Below are 22,898 nucleotides of genomic sequence, written 5' to 3'. Positions count from 1 at the left end.
TATTTGTAACAAAAGTGCACGGTACATATTCACTGAGCACACAATGAAACCTTAAATACCTGAAAACAACCTAATCAGCCCGACCATATTTCAAATCTCTTAATGAAAACTTTACATGGTCAAGAAAAGAGTACAAATGATCAGGACTCCCATCCCTTAATGCTCCTGAATAAATCTTGTCCAGTCTTATTTCTGAATTGAAATATACCTTTCTGTAACTTTGCACTCGGATTCCTTCAGCTTTTTTTTCAAATGCCGTATTGTAACTTCTTTCTGCTGCAGAGGAGTCAAATACCGCTCCGGATTTTCTGGCTTAGTGCTGCAATTGTGACCACAAGAAATAGATTTCCCTGATTGCCTGAAAAGAAAAAAAAACATCACACCATCACATAACATCACTCCTACAGTTCTTCAGTCCTGGCAAAAAGGAACACATCCCATAGACTGATATGGCGCTTGACTCATTTTGGGCTCCTCAGTGTCCACACAAGTGACTCCCTCTGGCAAATCAAAGTACTTGAGAAAATGGCTGATTTGTGGCTATAGTACAAAATTTACTATTTATCATACTTGTTTTCAGTGCCATTACCTCAAATGAGACATTTAACTTTAAAACACCTAGCCATCTCCTCACCCAAAACGGTGCCCAAGAGCAGGCAGCTGGGCCATTGGCAAGGGCACCCAGCTGCAGACACAGCCAGGTAAGGAAGCGTACAGACTGAGTTCAGCTCCACATGTGAGTTAAGAAGCCGAGCACCCTGAAACCTACATTAATCCTGTCTAGCTTTAGGTGTGTGTCTGACATGCTTGGCTGTTGAGTTGCCTGGGGTGGGAGGAAAGAGAGAGAAAGGGAGGGAGAGAAACAACCAATTTCTTCTCTGCAATACGTGTCGCACGCTCCCGCAGGTATTAGTTTTCTTCCCTGTAGAGGAAACTGCACACAGAGGTACCTAAGGCCGGGCAGGGTGAATTTTCACCCGAGCATACAATATTTTCTATACAACCCCACCCAACTCTCTCCAAAGGAGAAAGGACCTTTCTGTGAAAGAACCAGGAAAGCCACATGAGAACTGACAGCATAAAACCACGGAAAGGAGCCTGCCTTGGAGTGAAAATCAGCTACAAAGTGCTTTGACTAAAAGTAACCTTGAATTTTACAGTACTGAAACAGTAAAACTTCTACATGGGATAGAGCACACTGTTGATTGTCGAGCCACCAATATGAAGAGTCACACCCATGCTGAGGAGCAACACGACCCCTTTGGCAAGCCAGACAACCAGCTGATGCCCCATTTGAGTGCAGAGAAGGTAAGTCAGTGTGCTGAACACCAGGATGCTGAAATAAAGACTTGCCTCGTCACTTGGCTGCTGTCACTTCCTTTGTTTGAGCCTGAGTTGCTTCTGCTGGCTAAAGAAGCCCCATAATTCTGACGGGTGTTCGCAGGACTCGGCTGGTTTTTGCTCAGTGTTGACAAAGGGGCCTTTTCACGGGAAGCAGGTGGGCTGGGTCTGGACTTGTTGGATAAGGATCCATTATTCTGACCATGAAGGCCACAACTGGAGGAGAACCAACATGGTTAAAGCATACTGGATTATCTTTATCACACAACTCATTATGTGTCTTATTTCACGCACAAAGTTGTCTACACACTAAAACAGGTAGATAACTGTGAGTGGCCGGGAAGAAAGTCCTGAAGTCATCAGCCACTGCACACTCTTTCACTGACTGTGGGGCTCTCAGTCTGAATTATGTGATCTAGGGAAACGGTGGCCATTTTCACGTTTCTCTGTGGCTAGCACGGTTCCCACTGACTCCACCAGATCATCCACATTCCCTGAACCTCTGACTCCATTAAGTAATGAGAGGACTGCAGCCTGGGCTAGTGCCAAAAGAACCACGCTTCAGCCTTCCCTGGCCAGACCTGCAGAGAGATGCCTGCTCGTGGAGGTTTGCTCTAAGACTGCTTTCATGCTCCTTGGCAAGCAGCCTGAGGGATCACAGTGTGTGATGAAAACCGATTTGTTTGAGCCACTGTTCCTTTCTCTCTTTGGCATAGAGGGTGCTTCTGCTGCCACTGTCAACTATTCATAGAATCATAGAAGAGAACCATAGAATCATTAAGGTTGGAAAAGACCCCTAGGATCATCAAGTCCAGCTGTCAACCCAACATCACCAAGTCTCCTAAACCATGCCCTGAGGTGCCACATCTACACATCTTTTAAGTACCTCCAGGAATGGCGACTCTACCACCTCCCTGGGTAGCCTGTTCCAATGCCTGACCATTCATTTGCTTAGATGTGGGAGAATGGCTAGCTGAACAGGGACATACCAACATAGAAATGATTACTCATCAGGATCTCAAGAAATATCGTAAACAGCTAGTCTAGGAGCCAATCAGAGACAAGGACAAATTACCCTTGTTTATGAGAAAGGATACGAAACCAGGGACTTGCGATAAGAAAATATGTAGGGGAGTCTATGGGAAAGGATACGAAACCAGGGACTTGCGATAAGAAAATATGTAGGGGAGTCACTGAAGCAAAGTAAGAAAACGGAACATGAACTTTAGGCTGTTAACCAATGAGGAGCTTAGCTTTTGCAATATGTATGAGCTGATTAAGAATGGTATAAATTGTGTAACCAGAGGACAATAAACGAAGCTTGCTGATCACTCATATTGAGCGACTGCGTCTTCCCTCCGTCTCGACGAATGGCACGACAATTTGGCGCCCGAACAGGGACCCCGGCGACCCGATAGCGGAGTCCGGCAGCCACGGTCGGCGGAGATTTGGAGCGGTCCTGTAGCAGCGCAGGAGGCGAAAGGGAGTTTTTCCCCGCGCCCGGGAGCACCTATAGAGGCTGTCCCGCCTGCCACGCGCCGCCGAAGTCTGCAAAGGCTGCAACAGCGCGCTGAGTGAGGTATGAACAGACAAGCGGCGTATAATTTGCTCAAGTGCTTTTTAGAAAAGCGGAGCATTGAGGGTATAGATTTAAAGAAAGAGCTAAATGATCTCTTAGCCTATGGAGAACTTATGGGGATTTTTACTGACCCCAACACGGTGTTTGAGGAGGAGGAGTGGAGAAAGCTAGGAGATAAATTGTTTGATGCCGTTATTAACGAGGAAAAGGCGGCAAAGAAATTAATGAAGCCGTGGCGGGCGGTAACGAATACTCTGACCATGCATAAGGCAGAGCAGCGCGTTGCCGCCGCCGCCGCTGAAAGGTTAAGCAGCACAGCCCCCACCGGGGGTACCCCTGTACAGCCAACAGCCCCAGCGGCTCCAGACTGCCCCTTGCCCCCTTCTGTGCGGAGTATTGTTATCCCGCAGAGTTCTAGGGACGCTTGGGACCTGTCTCGCTTAAGCTCCACGTTGGAGAGCGAGGGAAAGGAGTCTCCGCCGACAGATCAGGCGGCACAAGGGGCGATGAGTATTGACCCGAGCGCAGACACATGCGGGGCAATAGGCCCGGGGCCGGACGCTACTGCTACTCCGGTGCGCAGCCGTGGAGATAGTTCTTATTCGAGTCAGGGAGCAGCAGGTATAGCGTCGGAGCGCCAACAGTGCTGGCAGAAAATCGCAGAGGCCGCCCTCAATGAAGGAGACCGAGAGGTCGCTGCCAGACTATTAGACGAGGTAGGGGCATTTCCCGTGCTGTACCAACCAGATGCACAGGGCCGATTAGTAGCCAGTATCCAGAATTTAGATTGGAAGCTACTCTTACAGTTGCGGGCTACAGTTAATGAGTCAGGAGTAAAAGGAGAACCTACGCAACAAATGTTAGACTATATTTGGGGAACCAACATCTTACTCCCGGGGGATATACGAAGTATCATGAAGTTAATTCTTACCCAGCATCAACTGCTATTATTTAATGCGCATTGGCAAGCAGCTTGTATGCGGTCAGTAGCTACGGTTAGACAACCAGGTGATCCTCTATATGGAATAACAGTCGATGAACTGATGGGCTTCGGTCCATATCTCCATTTAGAGGCTCAAGCAGTAATGGGCCCAGATAAAGCCAAAGAAGCGATGTTACTCGCACGACAGGCATTTAGTCAGCTTAAAGAGCCAGGTGGAATCCCGTCATATATGGGAATCAAGCAGGGTCGAGAAGAGGCGTTTGGGTTGTTTATTGACAGAGTAGCCAATGCCATACAGGCGGCAGGTGTTCCGGAATATCTGAGAGGGTCCATTTTGAAACAGTGTGCGATTCAAAACAGTAATCTTACCACCCGGAACATCCTAGCTACCCTTCCCGGGACCTTTTCAATTGAAGAGGCCTTGGAGCGAATGGCACAGGTTCCGATGGGCCCACAGGCTATGTTGGTAGAAGCAGTGAAGGAATTAGGGAAAACTTTGCAGGAGCATACGCAGACATCGCATAGTCAAATTATGGCAGCCCTTGCACCTTTGCAAACTCCTACGGCTCGCCCAATGTCCCGTGGGCCATCCCGTCTGCGATGTTTCCGCTGCGGAAGCGTTACAGCCAGGCTTGCCGAACCCCGCCATGATACCTGAAGGCTGGCATCTACTCATCGTAGACTTGAAAGACTGTTTCTTTACCATAGCACTGCACGAGAAGGATAAGCAGCGTTTTGCCTTTACCCTGCCTTCTTTGAACCGTGAGCGCCCTGCCCAACGGTTCGAATGGACTGCGTTACCGCAAGGAATGCGTAACCCACCCACCCTTTGCCAAATCTATGTGGATGATGCACTGCAGCCTTTACGTCGCAGATAGAATGAGACTCTGATATACCACTATATGGACGATATTTTGTTGGCACAAGCAGTCTCATTCTCTGAAACACAGAAAGAGGAGTTAGTCCAGGCGCTTGCGTCTCGCGGCCTAGTAGTTGCCCCTGAAAAGGTTCAGGAGACGAGCCCTTGGAAATACTTAGGGTGGCAGATAACTGATGCGGCCATTCGTCCACAAAAATTGACAATACATTTGGAACTCCATACTCTACGCGACGCCCAGAAGCTGTTAGGCGACCTGCAGTGGCTACGTCCTGTCGTAGGCATTCCCAATGAAATGCTAAATCAGCTGCGCCCGCTACTGAAAGGATCCGATCCTGCGACACCAATACACGTATCGGAGCAGCAGCGGCAAGTTCTCCAGCATATAGCGGAACTGATTACCGAGCGTGCCACACACCGCCGTCTTGCGGACGTCCCCATTGATTTGACCATCTTTTGAGGCACCCAATACCCTATGGTGGCCCTTACGCAGCACAAAATAAAAACGGGGGAGACAGTTGTATTAGAATGGATTGCTCCCCCACTGCAGCCCCGTCGGACAGTGCAAGAAAAGGTACTCTCTGGGTCCCCAGCCGATGGGTCAAGCCCGCCGTAGAGGGAAGCACCAGCGACAGCAACAGACGACCATCAGCAGGCACTAGCTGAGAGCCTCTCTTTGGGCGAAGGGAAGAAGCCGCGACCACGAGACTTTGCCATAGGCACTCCTACTGTGCCATAAGGACTGTTAGCATATAAACAGAAGCATTAAGCAATTAATTGTTGGTGATTGGTGATAGTTGTGCAAAGCTTATTAATGGTGTTGATCATTGTCATAATAGGGCTTATTTTGCTTAGTTTGCTTATGTCTTGTATTAAACGCCTCATTTTGCAAGCTACCCACAATACCTGGGTAGCCCAAAATAAAAACGGGGGAATTGTGGGAGAATGGCTAGCTGAACAGGGACATACCAACATAGAAATGATTACTCATCAGGATCTCAAGAAATATCGTAAACAGCTAGTCTAGGAGCCAATCAGAGACAAGGACAAATTACCCTTGTTTATGAGAAAGGATACGAAACCAGGGACTTGCGATAAGAAAATATGTAGGGGAGTCTATGGGAAAGGATACGAAACCAGGGACTTGCGATAAGAAAATATGTAGGGGAGTCACTGAAGCAAAGTAAGAAAACGGAACATGAACTTTAGGCTGTTAACCAATGAGGAGCTTAGCTTTTGCAATATGTATGAGCTGATTAAGAATGGTATAAATTGTGTAACCAGAGGACAATAAACGAAGCTTGCTGATCACTCATATTGAGCGACTGCGTCTTCCCTCCGTCTCGACGAATGGCATGACACTTAGATATAGTTCAAACCCTACTGTGAGCAGGCTGAAATAGTATTAAAATAGACAAAGAAAACCACAGATTTTTTTCTTCCTTCCTTCCTTCCTTCCTTCCTTCCAGTTTCCCTCATACGTATCTACCTTTCTTTTCCCACTCTTTATTAAATAACCTGACTGTCGACTGTGGGCTTGAAAGCAACTGGTATCTGTGCTGCTGGCAACTGCCAAAGGACTGAGGTGCTCTGAGCACAGCTTCCCAAGGTGGGTTCCTCGCTTGCTCACTTGGTTTGTCTTCCTGCACTGCTACACTGCTACCTACATCCTCTCATGGAATTTGTTCTTCTAAACTGTAATGAACGGGCTGGTTTCAGAAAAGAAAAAGGCAAATCCAGCCAACCAAAGAGGCTTGAACATAAAAATTTAAATACCGCAGCACTATGAAGCAAGAACTCTCCTCAAGATTCCCTAACTTGGTTTCGTCCCTCCTCTGAAAATGGAACAGTTTATAAGGAAGGTGGCTGCTGCAAACCTTCATCACACTGCTGTGGTTTGGGTGATTTTATAATTATTTTACAATGAAGTGCTGGAGTGTGGTTTGTGACAACACTGAGATTTTTCAGAGGAAGTTGAGTCAAACAGTTAAAAGAGAACATATCGCAAAGGAGACCTCTCCTTCCACTTCGTACAGTACAGCATCAACTCTTGGGTGAGGCAGAATTCACATAGACTGTGCGTAACGCAGCAATGCAATTGAAGGAGCATTATTACAGAGGACTTCTGTCTAATTAAGTGGGTCAGGATGCTCTAATTTAAAGTTACATTTAAATGCACAGAAATACATGCAATGATACAGAATCTTACTGCAAGTAAGGTGATTTTAGGGCTTCATATTATACTTAGTATTTTTCACACACACACACACACACCCCCCGGCCAGTACCTTTACTGGTTAGATTTAATCTAGAGAGTGCTTAGGTAATGTTTATTTTTCTAACAGTCTCATGACACAGATAGGAAACTGCTCATTAAGCATCATTCTGCCAATCTCTGTGCACTGGGGCACACTCCGACCTCAGAGACATCTGTGTGACTTAAGCATAGAGGTATCCCACTGCCAGTCCCGGCCTGGCCTACCTGCCAGCACTTCCACAAAGGGCAGGAAACCCGTCCTGTCAATCTGAACTCTTTGCACCTACTCCAAAAAATGTAACCAGCAGGGATTTTGTGGGTGGAGCACAATGTGTGCTGCTCCACCCAAATGTCCTCACCCTTGCATTCACAAGCTCTCTGGATTTGCACTTCACAAATGATAGGGAGAAATCTTACAGAAATCTTTCTTGAAAGATTTGTTTAGATAGATAACTGATCTATATTTTTTTTTTTTTATTTGCATATCGTTTTAGTTACAGAAAGGTTGGGCAAGGGTGTTGAATACAAAAGCATCAAAGGCAATATTGTCTACTTCTTCCTACAAAAAATAAGGTCATGACCTGGAAAGGGACATGCCAAGCTGACAGTTTATTACAAAGAGAAAACAGTGATAAGACCAAAAGGTTAAGGTTAACTTCTTAGAGGTACTGCTGTTAAGCAACATATACCCAGTTGTCTCCTCCTCCACTCCAGCTGAAGTCTTTTCTGTCTTACCTGAGGGTATCTCCCATACTTGTTATGAACAAACAACAAAAAAATACCTGTCGGCTGATCTGGCCTACTGACATGTTTTGGTCTCAAAAAATATAGCTTTTTTTTCCCCTTTCTCATATTACAGTTCTCATCAGCGTAAGTGCTGCCCAAGAGCATAGTGTTAGCCAAATTGTTTCAAAACTCACACTAGTGGTATTTTATGTATTAGCTGCAAGGCCTTACATAGTAGTCTCTCTCTGCACTAGCAACTCTCTCACTCTTCAGGAAAAATTGCTTTGCTTACTTGTGAGAAAAAGACCTTTTGCTTCCAGCAGCCGACACATGGGCTTCAGGCACTGAGGTACAGCCTGTGTTGCTTGAAGAGCTAAAATTGGTTTTAACCCCTGGAAAAGAAAAGGGACGAGTAAAAACACAGTGGAAATCATAACTCAAAGGCTGTTTTAAAAATCACAATGAACAACAGGCATCATCCCTTTGCCCATCCTGTGTGAATTTTAGCAGTTGCATGAATTTTCCAACATCCCTGATGTCAAGCACGTGATTTGTTCTGGATTTGCAACATTTCTTCAGAAGTGGCACTTAAACAAGAGCAGAGAAAAACCATTTGGACACAAACCCCTCACACTAAAGAAGCCCTTTTAGGACACGGCTAGGAACATTTGTTGTGACAACCTGTTTGCTTTCTTACAGCCGTCAATACAAGAATCAGGCTGCTCACACAGCTCCTGCAGCAGCACACAACTGTAACTGCAGATTTCGCTTGCTTTAAACCATATGAAAACACTACGCGCTGGGGGAAAAGCCGCTTCCATTTTGGTTTCTGAGACGATGTACACATACATGCATATGTACATGTAAATGCGTATAGGCTAATAGGGTATATGTGTCTGCATATGTACACACATATGCAGGTTCTCGTGGCACACAGAAGGACAGTAAAGCAGTTCTAATAGCCTTAAATCAATCCAATAATCATGCGCGGCTCTCAAGTGCTTCTGGGGTGTTAAGCCATCTACCTGATTTCTGACTTTCTATGGATCACAGCTTTTATTTCCCAAGCCCTGGCATGTACAGGGAAAACCGCTTTCATTTTGCTACAAACAGTAGTAGGTAGAGCTACTAAGAAAGTCTTATCACCTGGAAAAATACCCACCCTAAAGTTAGGATTTTTTTCAGTCTGTCACTCAAATGGCAGATGTCCAAAGCCATATCTGGGCCTTACACTGCAAAGCCACAATATTGTACGATGACTTTAATCTGAGGGAATGGAAATAACTTTCCAACATCCTTTAAACAGCTGGTCGGGGCGAGCATCTCTCACCTGAGAATTTCTGGGCGCCGTCTCACGCACAAACACCCCCAGCCAGCAGCTGCAGACTTTCCATGAACCCCATTTTTGCTATATTTTCCATGATGCATCTGCAGATACCATCATCCCCCACTGGGGTGGATAAACCTTCAGCTGCACAGTCTTTCTTAAATCCTTTGCAGAACTGATGGTGATGTGCACGGCTTGTATCCCAGTTGACTAGGTTTGTCGCTGTGACAATGTGATTGCGAAAGCTCACACATCTAAGTCCCAGAACAACCCACCTAAGCAGCATTAACCATGAAAGAGGCTGCCATTCCTCAAAAACCATTTCTTTTGTCTGAACTGGCTATAACACTTGTTTTGCCCTGATCTGAGACTCCCCTGACTAAGAGGATTGTCTTTACCCACCATTTCCCACAAAGGATACCACATATTGAATCATCAGCTTAAGCGGTATCTCAGTTGAAATTCATTCATACATATATTTCCATGCTGCAGCCACTCAGTGTCACAGTGCTGGCAGGCAAGACAACTTGGCACTATGCTCTGACGGAAACGCTCATGCCACGCGTAGTGGCATCCAACACTGAGAGGCCCGTCACTCTGGCCCCAGCGCACCTTGCAGCAGGCTACAAGCAGCAGCACACCCACTCCCTAGGAGCAGAGCTGTGCACTGCTCTGTGCAACGGGAAGAACAACACAGTGACGGCCAACAAAGTACTGCAACGTTTTCCAGGATTGCTTCTTGCCTGCAAGACACTGGAGTGAAATAGTGCAGTATCAAGTGCTGTCCCTGCACTTTATTGCTCAGTGGGCAACGGCACTGAGCTAAGAGAGTGCTGCAAACAGCATCATGCTTTCTGCACTGCCTTTTAGCCTCCTTGCTGCCCTGACAGCACCACTACAGTCACCTAGCTCTAGCTGACAGGGAGGGGAGAGGGGAGCCTGCAACCCCACGACTGCATGCTGTGCTGCCCATGACGAGGAGTGCAGGCAGTGCCAGCTGGCACAACCCAGGCAGAGGCAGAAAAGGCAGTGACGGTAGGTCAGACGTGTGTGCACATCTGCCCCATGGGTTGGAGGACCACTGCTTAGGGAGCTAACACCGTCCTGCCACAGCACTGCAATTGGCTGGGCAAGGTAGAACAGCTTAGGTATACTTGGTCTGCCAGGACAGTATGCAACCGCATCACATACGTACTTATGTATATGGAGCCAGTATGTACATTTCTTACACAGGTCCACACAATAACCATACATGCATGCCTGGAGTATAGCATCCCAGTCTGCTATTTATAGCCATTACAGATGGTTGGATACCTTGTGGCATGGTCTTCTGGCCTCAAAAGTCAAATTTTGCTTGCACTTGAGCGTGTAATATTTTTCCTTCTATAAGAATAAAGCTCAAACTTTCCTGCGTGCATTTGATTGTCCATGTGCTATCTAAATGGTAAGGTTACAACATAGAAAAAAGGAAGAAGTGTCAGTAATACCTGTGACAGGAACACTGACAGCTGAGCAGAACTGGATTCCTAAAACTCAGGATGCATCTGAGTTTAGTAAATCTTTTAAGCTAATTTAGTCTTTTTGTGTAAGTCTTTCTTATTTGCAACTTCACCACTCTTTCATAGCTGCCAAAGTATAGAAACCACAGAACTACCTATCTTCTGACTCCATAAACATGACCTCTTAATATATATCTATGTGTGTGTATATATAGATATAAAAATCATTCTTGATGCTAGGTTTGCATATAGTCACCCAGTGAATCAGAGCTGTAAATGAAACAGCGCTGACAGAGACAGCTTGTCCTCAGAATGTAAAGCACTTCAATTTGCTGAGCTTACGTGCCTTCAAAAGCATCCTGTTACACAGCAAAGAGACGAAAACACAAAATAATATAAGTTCACCACTCCAGTGCAGCTGCTAGAGGAATAAGTAGCATGCTGTCCCTGTAGATAGCTTTATTTAGAGACCCCAAGGGAAGAGAGGGGGCCTGACTGCATAAGAACTTCCAGCAAAGCCATTAGAAACAGCTGGAAAAGTAGAGATAATTCAGTTGTAATGCCCTTTATTGAAAGAATCTGTATTTTTAAAAGACTAAGTTTAATTTATCTTAAAACTTTTAACTCACAGCTACATCTCCAGTTTCAATCTTTCACAGCATAAGCAGTAATATTTCCAGGAAACATTAATGCTACTTCTTTTCTATTTAATATGGGGTTGTTCCTGCAAGATTGTTTTTGTACACCACAAGCAATCTAGGAAAGAAAACCAGACTGCTCACATGCACGAACAAATGTAAGAAAAAGAAGCTGCTCAGAAGTGATGAAGTCTTGCTTCAGCATTTCCGGCTTTTCTTCAGATAACACCCTTTAAAAAATGACCCATGTTGAGGGCAAAGGCTGCCAGCAGGGAATGTACTCAATTCACAGTGTCAAGCTCAGCTGACAGCGTGTTTTTGTTCCAGTCCCTGGCCTTTGACTTACTATGCGATTTACTATTACTATACATGAGACTCTTGCCTTGCACTTTGCTATAAATTTCACATCCAACAGTAACTGCGTAAATGCAGATATAATCCTGGGAGCAAGGATCAGGACTCTCGTCCACGTAGACTGCTCTATTCTTTGTGTGACAGAGAAGCTGCTCCCATGTGCTCTGCCTCTGCCCACGTCTGACAGATACCCTCTACTACCACGAGGTCTAAAGCCAGTGGAGGAAGCTGATGATGCTCTGTAGGTTGCAGTGGTTGAGAACTCTTGTGAGAGGTGTGGATTTGAACTCCTTTGGTCTAAGGAGGGCACTGAACTCAGATCTTTTCCCCAAGCTCTACTTGCTCAGCTGCCACACAAAACAGGGTGGGTGGTAGCACCAGTGCTGGCCATAGTTCAAAGCAATGAAACGTGCTGGTTGCTGGCACTCACAGAGGTGGTCTGGCTCTGGTACAGAGGTTCAGAGTGAATGTGAGGCACGTGCATGGGTGCAAGCAGGGTACAAGTAGGTGGCCAAATCTGGGAGACGGGCACGCCTCTCTGGCCTCTCCTGTGGACTGGGAGAGGTACGTTCCTGCCTGGCATGCTCTCTGCTGTGAATCTTGGATTGTAGTACCTAACCACCCCCTCTTATTTTATATGCAGTTTAGTCATCAAGCTCAGACTTGCAAGTTGTGCTCCCAGAATGACAGTGAGAACCTGAGCACAGCAATGCCTGGCATCAGCATCCCCTCCCCTATCCCACTGCGCTGGCCAAAGAAGCTATCGCTTGTCACTCTTGGGTGGACATCTACCTGACTGCTTGCCTGTGCTCTCTCATCAGACAGATCTGTTAATCATGTTGCAGCTGATTGCACAGCGCAGTAACAGCTGATAAATTGGCAGCTGGCAAACATGCAGTCAGAGAAGACGTGGAGCAAAACTTTCAGTGTGGGTGACCATCAACTGTTCAAACCTGCTGGGTGAGGAGACTTCCAGCTCAATACCAGGCAGAAGACTTTGGGGAAGAACTTCAACGCAGATCCTGCTTCCCTGCATTTAGATCTAAACTTGATTTTACTTGATCCCCTCAATTCATACTGCTGGTTGTGTGACCTAAACTAATTATGTATCTTGATTTTTGCTCATCTAGTTCACCTACTTTTCTTACTTTGGAAGAAAGTTTGTTTTCAAATAATCAAAATTTATCTCATTAAGCAGTTTTCCAATCTCATCTAAATACTATAGCTTTGGTAGTAATCTGAACTGCATTCATGCAAAGTATAAGCACTGCAGATCTCAAAATAAATATGGAATGTGGCTTGTGTATGCTGTGAAACCACAGTCAGTCAAGCTCATCTCTAGAAACAGTCACTACAAACTAATTACTGAGATTGGCTGAGAGCCATCATGTAGACTCTGCATATCACTGTATCCTGAGCCAGCATTTTTCTTCATTGGTTTTAATTCATGGATTTGCAGAGCAGCCACGAGCAGATGTTGGAACAGACAAAGAGCATTACAAGGTGGGGTTTTTTTCCTGCTTTATATACCTTACAGAGATTCTTTGTACGGAAATTAGCCTGACCTAATTATTTTTTGTGATTCTATATGCAGTTTGAGCTCTTCTAACACCACTTTAGAACAGCTCCCAGCAATTTTCCCTTCTCATCCCGAAATGACCTTTGTTGGGGGAACACATGTTCACGGAGAAGAGAACAGTCTGGACAACTTATCTTTCTGTTCAAACCAAAAGGCTCTTTCGATCAGAGATGGAAGGATGCTACTTTGCTACTCCAACCTCATTAGAAACATTGAGACTGGAGGTTCAAGAAATACCAATAGATGTATAACATGATACTCAACTTGTATATGACAGTTTTGGAAAAACCTCCGTGATGTGTAAATCCACCTACAGACAAGTCTTTAATAAGGAAGCATGTGGTGTCACCTCAGGAGTTTTCTCATATGCCTGGCAGTACTACCTGGTGTGCTTGAATAGAAATGAATAGGCTGGTCAGAAGTACTTTTAGAAGCTGGAAAACATCATCTTTGGCAGGGATGACTTAACAGGACACAGAAAGGGAGTGAACTCCGTCATAGACTAGGTCAACATCCCAGCCGTCCCGTTATGTTGGTGGCAGAAGTTTAACAAAGGGCTTTCAGAGGCCTCTTCAACACATCTCCTAAATCTGGGTCCAATGCACAAGGAGGAGAGAGGCTGGCTGGTGCACAGCAACAAACCCCGCAGGCATGCATTCACAGCAGCAAATGCTGCAGGTATGTGTCCACAGCATATAGGCAAACGCACGAAATCACATGCTCAACCTGATTCAGCTGAAAGCTTTTGCACAATCACCCTTAATATAAGGCACATGGTTTTCATTCTAATGTGCATAAAAATTTTTAAATCAGTTTTACATGTTTTCAACAGGGAAGAGAAAACCGCACACCTTGAAATTATTACAAAAAACTAATAGAGATCAAGTGCCATCTACTGAAACGAACAGTAAAACCCTACCCAGTATATTGATAGGTTGCCTAAACTATATTTCTATAGTTATAAAGAAAGACAAGGTGGGTCTCAAAGCAATGAATGTCAAGTTACGACTGCTGTCATTTGCTTGTTTTTCCCCCCAGTAGCACTCTTAGCATTAAGGAACACTAAGGACAGACATGAAGCCTGTGCTTTTTCAGCCTATTAATCCTTGAGGGTTTGCGGTCACACCGTATTCTGCCAACTTGAACAAAGACTCACAGCGTGCCAGGTGCCCAGACTTCGAAAGCCAACAACTTCCTATTACTTAGAGAATTTCAGAAGGGAGGAACAGACGACCTGTAATGAAATGCCTCAACATGGAAGCAAGACAAGGCTTGTAATCCAAATAAAATACAAAACAAACTCTGCAGAATTTTCATTTCCTTTAAACACAGCTTACATAACAGTACACCTAAGATACGGTATTATAAGGTACATCTACTGTTTTGTTACAACACATTAAAAGTAATATATTTCAAGCCCCTTGGGGAAGCGATGTCCACCTTGCAGCGGCTGGAGCAGGATTTATGAAAGGATGCCAGGGCCCCAGCTCCACGGGGGGAATTTTGGAAGTAGCGCTCTCCCTATCTGCCACCTCACTTGAGAAATCCCGCTCTCAATCAGCAGAGTGTCTCAGCTATGTGAAACTCTTGTTTCTGGGCATGCCTAGAAGCAGGTCAGCTTTAAAAGAGCTCGGTGCCTGGCTCCTCTCCAAAGACCAGGGTGGGTGTTTCACACTACACAAAAGACATCAGCGTCCACACAAAAGCAGCCCAAGCAAAGCTCTCTTCTGCTCTCTGCTTTACTGGAGAAAGGATCCACCTGGGATTTGCAGGGCCAGATTTAGCTTTGAACTGGGAGGAGGCTGCACATCATCTCCCCATCACACCACCTGGGACACGCACTGCGTCCAGCTGTAAGAACCAGGGGAGGAGATGGGGTTCCTGTCCTCTCAGCTTATCAGGGCCTTCTCTAGCTCCTCCACAGATTCACCCAGTTTAGGGTGCCTGCACGTCTTTGTCACCCGTTGCTACATACATAGTGGAATCCAAACAGGCCTGAATTTCCCACAGCTCCCCTGCCTCCATCAGGAGACCCTGCCTAACCCCTGCACCCAACACACCTGAGAAAAGTAAGTTCTACAATCTAGAGTTTTGGGCAAAGTTGGGCAACCTCTGTCTAGTTGCTCTATCAGATGCTGGGTTTTATTTTCTTTTCATAATTGTGGTTTATTTATTGGAACAGGGACTGGGCATGCATTTCCCCCTTCTTCCAGGCTCTTCCTAATCTCGGAATCATAACGACAGGTGAGGACCAAAAGAGATTGAAGGCATCTAAAACACAGCTTCCCCAGGATTTATATAGCTAGGTACGTAAAAGCAAGCAAATGTTCAAAATGCCACCGCTATCTGCAAAGACCTGCTTAGTTGTTTATGGCTGAGTTTCCACTGTTGAGCCCATTAACCACCAACTTCCCCAATGTCCATATACCACAGTGAAACCAAATCAGTCAGATTTGCATGGCTAAGATAAAGACGTTCCCTTAGCTTTCTATGCCCGCATACAAATACAGATGTATAAACAGAAGGAATATAGAGACATATCCACTCAACACTGATCAAAAAGGATTAAAAGATGTCACTCTAAAGCACAAAAAAAAAAATTTCTGAGTGATTTGGTCACCAAAAAACAAAGTTCAGAGAGCACTGAAACTATTTCTGATTTTAATTCAAACATGGCCAGATAATGGAAAAACAGAATTTTCTACTTTCTGTCTGAAATGATGCTTTAATTTTGAGAACTGTCAAAATCCTTTCTTCTTTTAAAAAAGGGGTACAAATATTTTGATATTTTTATTGCTTTAATTTAACTAATTCCTAATTAAAACTAAATCCTTTCTGTTTTTTAATTTTAAAAAAAATTTCATTTAAAAATTAAAATTAAATAAATTGATTTAATTAAATAAATTTAAAATATAAATTTTAAAATTTAAAAATAAATTTAAAATTTATTGAATTAAATTAAGTACATTAATTAAAGCCTTAAAATATCTCTAAGCATTCTAAATATTTTAGATTGAAGATTGTCTTTGTTCAGTCTGAGAGAAAGGCTTTCTTTAATGTTTTGATTTGGTCAACAACAATGATGACAGGATTACAGGGCACTGTTTATGAAGGAAGATTAAGGGAATACAATTTGTGTATTCTAATCAGTCTGGCAACACTCTATCATGGGGAGGAGGAATACAGCTGGAAAACTGTAAAGAAAACCATTTAACAGCAACACAGGATTCTGGCTATGATGCATGTTATGTCATGAAAAATTACTTTAAATAAAAACGGATGTTTGGTGGAAGTGCTCATAGTAGAATGTAGCTGGAGGATGTTCAGAATATTTTAACCAGGGCATCAGAAAACTATTTTCAACATTGGCATAAATAATACAGATTGTAAATTACAAGCAGAGCACCAAGAAAAAAAAAAATCTCCTAAGAGAAGATTTATAATGGCCTTTCCATAGGCACAGTATTTCCTTCCGTACAGGTGAAGCGGGCTGAAAACCACGGAAAACAGCCAGAAAGAGCAGAACATTTGCTGCAGTAGATACACAAATTGCAAAGCCTGCTCCAGCTTGACCTCACACATATTTTAAAACAGATACTTAAGAGCGTGCAGTGTGTATAGCATCGGTTTCTCTTATTTGACTCATATTCCATAACGAATGAGCAGAAGAGAGAAAAAGGCTTCTTAAATATAAAAAAGACTTTTTTTTTTTTTTACTAAAGATCACAGCTCTTGCCATCTTCCATACCTGCCTCAACTCTGACCTCTAAACCTCAGTGCCCTTCTTACGCCAGGAGCTCAGCCATCTTTTCCAGATGGAGGAGGAGCATGTCCCCACAGTCCCCAGGAGACCTGCATCTCTATCAAAAGGCATTTGGCACTAAAAGGTGAATTGGCTGGCACAGGTCTCACCTTGTCCAACAGCCCAGCGGCTGAGGCGCTCCCTGCAAAAGTCCCATATCTGCATCCCCTACTTACTCAGATTTGCAGTTGGAGCCGTGGCTTTCTCACGGACCACGCGCGAGGCTGAGCTTGAGGTTGCAGGCGTCCTGAGGCGAGAATCTCCCTTTAACAGTTGGCGTCCCACTTTCAGGAGATCTGGAGTGGTATCAGGACAATTAATGGGCCAGAGAGAGAGAGAGAGAGAGAAGAGTTATGGTGTGCCTGCTGGGTACTTGGCTTCAAACCCCCAGTACAAGAGTAACTAGATTATACAAAGTGGAAGAGCTTCCCTGGGAGCAGACTCCCTGCATCCCCTCAGCCTGCTCAGCGGCCTGCTACTAGGGCACTCGCCTCCTTTGTGCTCAAGTCCAGCCTCCAAAAGAGGCAAACAGACCTAAGTAGAAGTTTCTTTTCCCTTTACTGAACTAAGTAACAGGCATCTCCTTTTAATGTTCTTTTCCTTTGTGAGGAAGGACATAAGCACCTAAGTGCGCAAGATTTGTGCCCGAGACCCTGAATTGTAGGTGGCCTGTGCCACCAGCCCAGAGCTGAGCAGATCATTGCTTAGGACAGATGGGATTCAGGCTTTCGCCTTTTACTTGCCCATTCCTCCTTTGTAACTTGCTGACTTCTTTTCGGGATCCTCTATTATCTCTGTGATGTCTGGGTGCCTGCTGCAGCCCGAGAGTCTTCTGAACAAAAGGAGATATATGTCTTGAGGGGCCTCAGCCCAACCACGTCCCTACTAAGCAACATCAACAATAATTTTTTAGAAAGGGTGGATCATACAATCTGTGACATTTTTCTAGAACACTTTAATTTAACAGGAACTTGCAGATTTGGGTTCAAAAATACAAAACACTTGAAAGCCAAAACAGTCTTTGTAGGTGCTACTTTGTTTATTCTTCTTTGAAAGAAATACGTGGCCCTTTGAATGTGTTATCCACACCAATTCAACTCAATTTGTTGAAATTCAAACTCTAAATCTAAAACATATAAAAATCCTAAATAAAAAACGATAGCGCTATGCTCATAATTTTTCAAAGATGCTTTTTCAGCATCTTTTGCTCAAAATATTTGTCTTCCAATTATATTCCGTTCTTATCTCTTGGAAGTTATACAGCACTTTTTTCACTTCAGTGCAATTCAGTTAGCTTATACCCTAAAAATTCTTCACTCCTGCTAACAAAATTCACGGTGCAACGGGAGATACAGGCTGTCCATGTGCAATGCTAGGTGCCTTGGGCAGCGGTCCTCAGAAACAGGACAAACGGACAGTGCCCAAGCCTATGAGGGATGAACAGGAGAGGAAGAGGCATCTAATTAGACTTAGTTGAAGATCCAAGCGTGATCTTCAAACACAAACTTTCTTCCGCAAATGAATGTCTAAGACTGGGTTTCCTTTCTGTTAAACAAAACAAAAAAAAACAGAAAAAAAAAAAAAGAAAAAGAAAAGAGACAGAAACCGTACTTGGCTTCAGTAAAGGCTAACAGCAGAGCTGTCATAGACCTGATGAGGAACATAGGAGATTGGGGTGGGATTCATCTGACTAAGCATGGATGTCTCTAATGTAGACACCCATGTCTGAGCCAGCCTCGGTCCCATATTTAGGCAACCAAGAGTTCGTCAATATAACCAGTGAGTTCAAGGTACTCCCTCACCCCCGAAACAGCTCCCACAACGGCCAGGAGAGAAATGGCAGATTCACCTGTTCAAGCTGTTCCACTTCTGACCAGCAATGGGACCAGTCACTGGAGCAGACAAGGGGGGCGCCCCCCCATCTGCAGCCCACAGCTCCTGAAGGTTGTCTAAGGAGACCCGTAGATTCGGTTTTCACCTCTTCTGAATCACAAATACCGAGGGATTTACCCCAGGCAGAGGAGCCCCAGCGGGATCCGCCGCCTGCGCTGGGTCCGTTGACCCAACTGGCAGGGACCAGTCAAAAACTGCCACAGGGGGGACCCAGGCGTTCCGATGCACGCAGAGGGGGCTGGGCTATGCAAATGAGGGAACCCCCCAGCAGCCGCTTCCCCCCTGCTGCCAGCCGCCAGACCTCACAGCACCAGCTGCTACAACACACCAAGCCTTCACAGGGTGACGCCTCTCTGTGCTCAACTCCGGCATGCAAGCTTCGAGGTTAGCGCGGGCTTCAGCCTGGGCACGGCATCCTCGCTCACGGAGGGCGACATGTGCGTGCTCATTTCCCTCTAAAAGAGTTAAAAATAACATTAGAAACCCTCAAGCTGACACAACAACATCTTCAACTCGTTTAAACTAGACACAGGAGATGTTTCTGTGATCCTAGTTTTTAAGAACAAAAATACATGCTTTTTTGAGCCTTCAGCCGTTTTAAAAACCATTAGGTGCTGCCACCTCCTGCACATCAGCCCTCCCGCATTGCTTTGCCCTCTCCTGCTGCGTTGCTTTGCCCTCTCCTTCCCCTGCTTGCCAGGCACTCACCACAGCAGCAACGTTCTCCTGGTAGACGGTCATCATCACGGCGTTGGCAGGACCAAAGCTGATATAGGTGGAGTAGGCTTCCAACACGGCCATACTGAGGTAGAACAGAGATGCTGTCTCCTGGCAGATGACAGCCTAAGAACCAAGGATGACACAGTCATTCCCAGGAGGGAGCACACTGCAAAGGGGGGAAAAAAGGAACCCACACAAGCAAGCCCCAGCCGGCAATTTGGTGTGCAGTAGCAGCAAAGGAGACCATTGTATACCAGTGGTACCAGGGAGGGGAGAGGCCCTGAGGTTTGTCCCATCCACTTACCAAGGTGACCCAGGAGCTACTGCCCCCATGTGCACCGCAGATGTAGAGGCACAGGAGGGTGATGGACATGACAAAGCAGAACACAGAGACAAACATCACCCAGCCTTGCAGCATGGGTAACTGGACCTTCGAGGATGCCACCAGGATCCAGACAAGGCCCCCAAAGATCTGCAAGTGAAAGTGGGAGAGAAAGCAAGCATGGGGTAAATCGGCTTATCCAGGGCAGAGCCAAAGGCCACGCACACCTCTGGCGCTAGCACTGCACATGGCAATAGCCCAGGGATACCTCTGAGTTCTTCCCAGCCTCCACTTGAAACTGGGTATTTAGCTGGGAGCACCTGCCTCTGATCTTGACCCAAAAAAAGCCTGCCTGTGGCCCTGCCTCCTGGTGTCACTGCCATTCATGCCCTCCCCACATCAGTGTGCTCAGGAGGCTGGTTCAGACATTTCTGAAGGCTGGTGTCGATGAACAGGGAAGCTTATCCCAGTAGGGCATGTTTGCTTCACACCCAGTGTGGCAGATACCTGAAAGGAGTGCTGTCAAAGGCAGCTCAGCTGCACAAACAGCACAGACATGGCCTTAATGAAGGCCACGTGAAAATGTTACCCTGAAAGGAGAGAGAACAAGCTGAAGAGAGGTAATACTGCCAGTTTTACTTTCTGGTAGGGGAAATAAGGTTGGGGCTCCCAGCTTCTCCTGGGAAGGAGGACTTGTATTGCTGCTCCAGCTATTTGGGTCTTCCTTCGCTGGCTACACCAGAGCTGCACAATGCACCAGCTGCTGCTCCAGTAGCAGGTGGGACCCCATTCTTCTCACCCAGGCTTGGGAGTTTGCCTTGGGTTTTTTGGTGGGATGGGGAACGCAAGGACAGCTACATCTAGGCTCTACCTTTTCTCCACCAGCAGATTCCTACACCAGAGGATGAGAGCACAATGTCCAATGCTGCAGAGTGTTGAGCTGCAAACGGTGTCTTTGCACTACAACACACTCAGCAGCTTTTCTCTGCCTCAAATCAGCCCAGTTGTTTCTTGAACCTGTGCAAAGTTTAGTCTATGCAGCATCCTATGATGAGGAGTTTCTCGGCTGAACGCACACTGCGTGGAGACTGGTGCTGCTGTGGGGACCTATCCCTCATCACTGGCTGGTCTTGGGCTCGCAGGCAAATCTCCAGAGGTAAGACAGCCTCACTGACTCTAAGAGCATTCTGATCGCCAGTGTATCCCAGGCCAGCCTTTGCCACCATCCAAGTGCCAACTCATACAGGTCACGGCATTTCCATTTCCTTGGAGGCTTTTTGCAAGTGGAGAAAAACGTTTCTGATTTACAATACTCAGAAAATGTTACATCATTTGTGTCACCCACATTTGTAGGAAAGTTCATTGGTTACATTACACAAATTGATACATTAAATCAAGGATGCGGTTGAGACCTTGCAAATATCTGAGTGCAAATAGGTTGTCCAAAGTGCTGCTGTTTTGCTGCCTCTAATAACAACCAAAGACTGACACTTGAAAACTAATCCAGTCCCTGTAATAAATCGTGCAATGACACCATGAGTGCGTTGCAGCTAAAGGTCCTGGAGAAAACCTCACCGCTGCTCCATTAAAATCCAACACAAGTGGGGTGAGATAAGAGGTTGGGGGAAGAAGTATCACTTCTCATTTCTTACCACTCCCCAACTCTCCTTTCTGCAGGATGCGATTTCTCACTCAGACAAGTATGTTTGCGTGGTTTGATTACTGGCTTTGGTTCAGAAGAGTCATAAAACTGAGGAAAGGGTCAAGAGGCTTCCAATAAACACACAGCAGGTTGGGGACAACAGTCTGAGGAAAAAAAGTCTTTTAAATAGCCTTTACAAAGCAAACATATCTGCTTTCAGCTCATTTCAGCTTTTCCACCTAGGCCTGGCTATCCAGATATGCAGAAGACTCTTCAAATGAAATAGATTACAAGAATGAAACCCAGCCTCACAGAATAAAAAATGGTAGCTCTTAATCAGCACACCCCGATGTGGCAATCGTATGAGCTGCGGGCAGGACCTTCTGGCTTTTTCGCATCTGTCTTAGCATTTGAAATGACAAATATTTTTGTGGTTACCATATTAGTCCACTGCAGGCAACCTTGGATTCCGCTACGGACTGAGAAACTCTTTGTCCTTCTGAATGCTGTGATATGAGGCAGCTGCCCCTTTTGTACACAGAGATAATACAGCTGGACGACCTAGAGTCATAACGCCTCCAGAGATGGAGAAATCCAGTTATGCAACATTCTTCTTTCCCAGGTGGTTCCTTAGCCTTTAGGATGCACATTTCCAGATCTTACCCAAACCAGAGGATAGGGTGCTTATTTTCGTCTCATTAAGCAAGCTGCCTTGCCAAATCCCCTGGAGAAAGGGATTACAAACAGTTCAAGGCACAGCCACGACCGTAATATGCTGATGCCAACAGCATGTTCAGCACCAGGACCACCGTAACCCAGTGGTAGAGGTGGCTGGCAAGTGTCTGCCCCACCAGAACCTCCACAGGGACTTTGTACCCACCTTCATGCAGCTGCAGGAAACCTAGACCATGCTCTCAGGCCCTGGGCAGAGACCAAGTCCCCAGAGCGTATTTGGAGGAGCTGAGGCAAACTTCTCCTTATACATCAGTAACGCCTGCTTTACTCCAATTCTTCTTTGCTCGACAGCTAGGAGAATGAAGTAAGTGCTGTAAATCCCAGGAGTGTGGACTGACTTGGGTGGCAAGGAAGGATTTGGTCACAAAGGGCAAAGTTGAAGTTTTAGCATTAAGTGATCTGAGTGCCATTCTACAACCCTCAGCCAAGCCCCTCAGTGCTGGATGAAAGTACTCAGGCTTTGGAACAAGCCTCTCAAACTGTTGTGAGAAGAGCAGGCTTCATGGGCAGAAGACACAGGAAAAAGACTTTAGTTGAAACTTTCCATCTTCTAGTCAGTGCTCGCAGCAACTGCTTTTAATCACCTGTGCCAAACCTATTAAGATTATGATCTTCTCCTGCTTAAGGAAACTACAATATGGGAAGAAGTTATAAGGTGTTTGTT

At 45.5% G+C, this 22,898-nt stretch overlaps 1 long non-coding RNA gene across 1 annotated transcript; it reads right to left on the bottom strand.

Annotated features, from left to right (window-relative positions):
• Positions 1-1,335: 1,335 nt before the first annotated feature.
• Positions 1,336-17,297, bottom strand: LOC142055796 (uncharacterized). The gene is made up of 3 exons (XR_012660054.1): positions 17,099-17,297; positions 8,016-8,115; positions 1,336-1,557 (listed from the first exon to the last, which is right to left on the bottom strand). It is a non-coding gene; the product is annotated as an uncharacterized LOC142055796 (long non-coding RNA).
• Positions 17,298-22,898: the final 5,601 nt, after the last annotated feature.

Source organism: Phalacrocorax aristotelis, chromosome 3 (assembly GCF_949628215.1).
Source record: "Phalacrocorax aristotelis chromosome 3, bGulAri2.1, whole genome shotgun sequence".
Lineage (NCBI taxonomy): Eukaryota > Metazoa > Chordata > Aves > Suliformes > Phalacrocoracidae > Phalacrocorax > Phalacrocorax aristotelis.
Note: the sequence above shows the minus strand (reverse complement) of the source record. Positions and strands in the feature narration are given on the sequence as shown.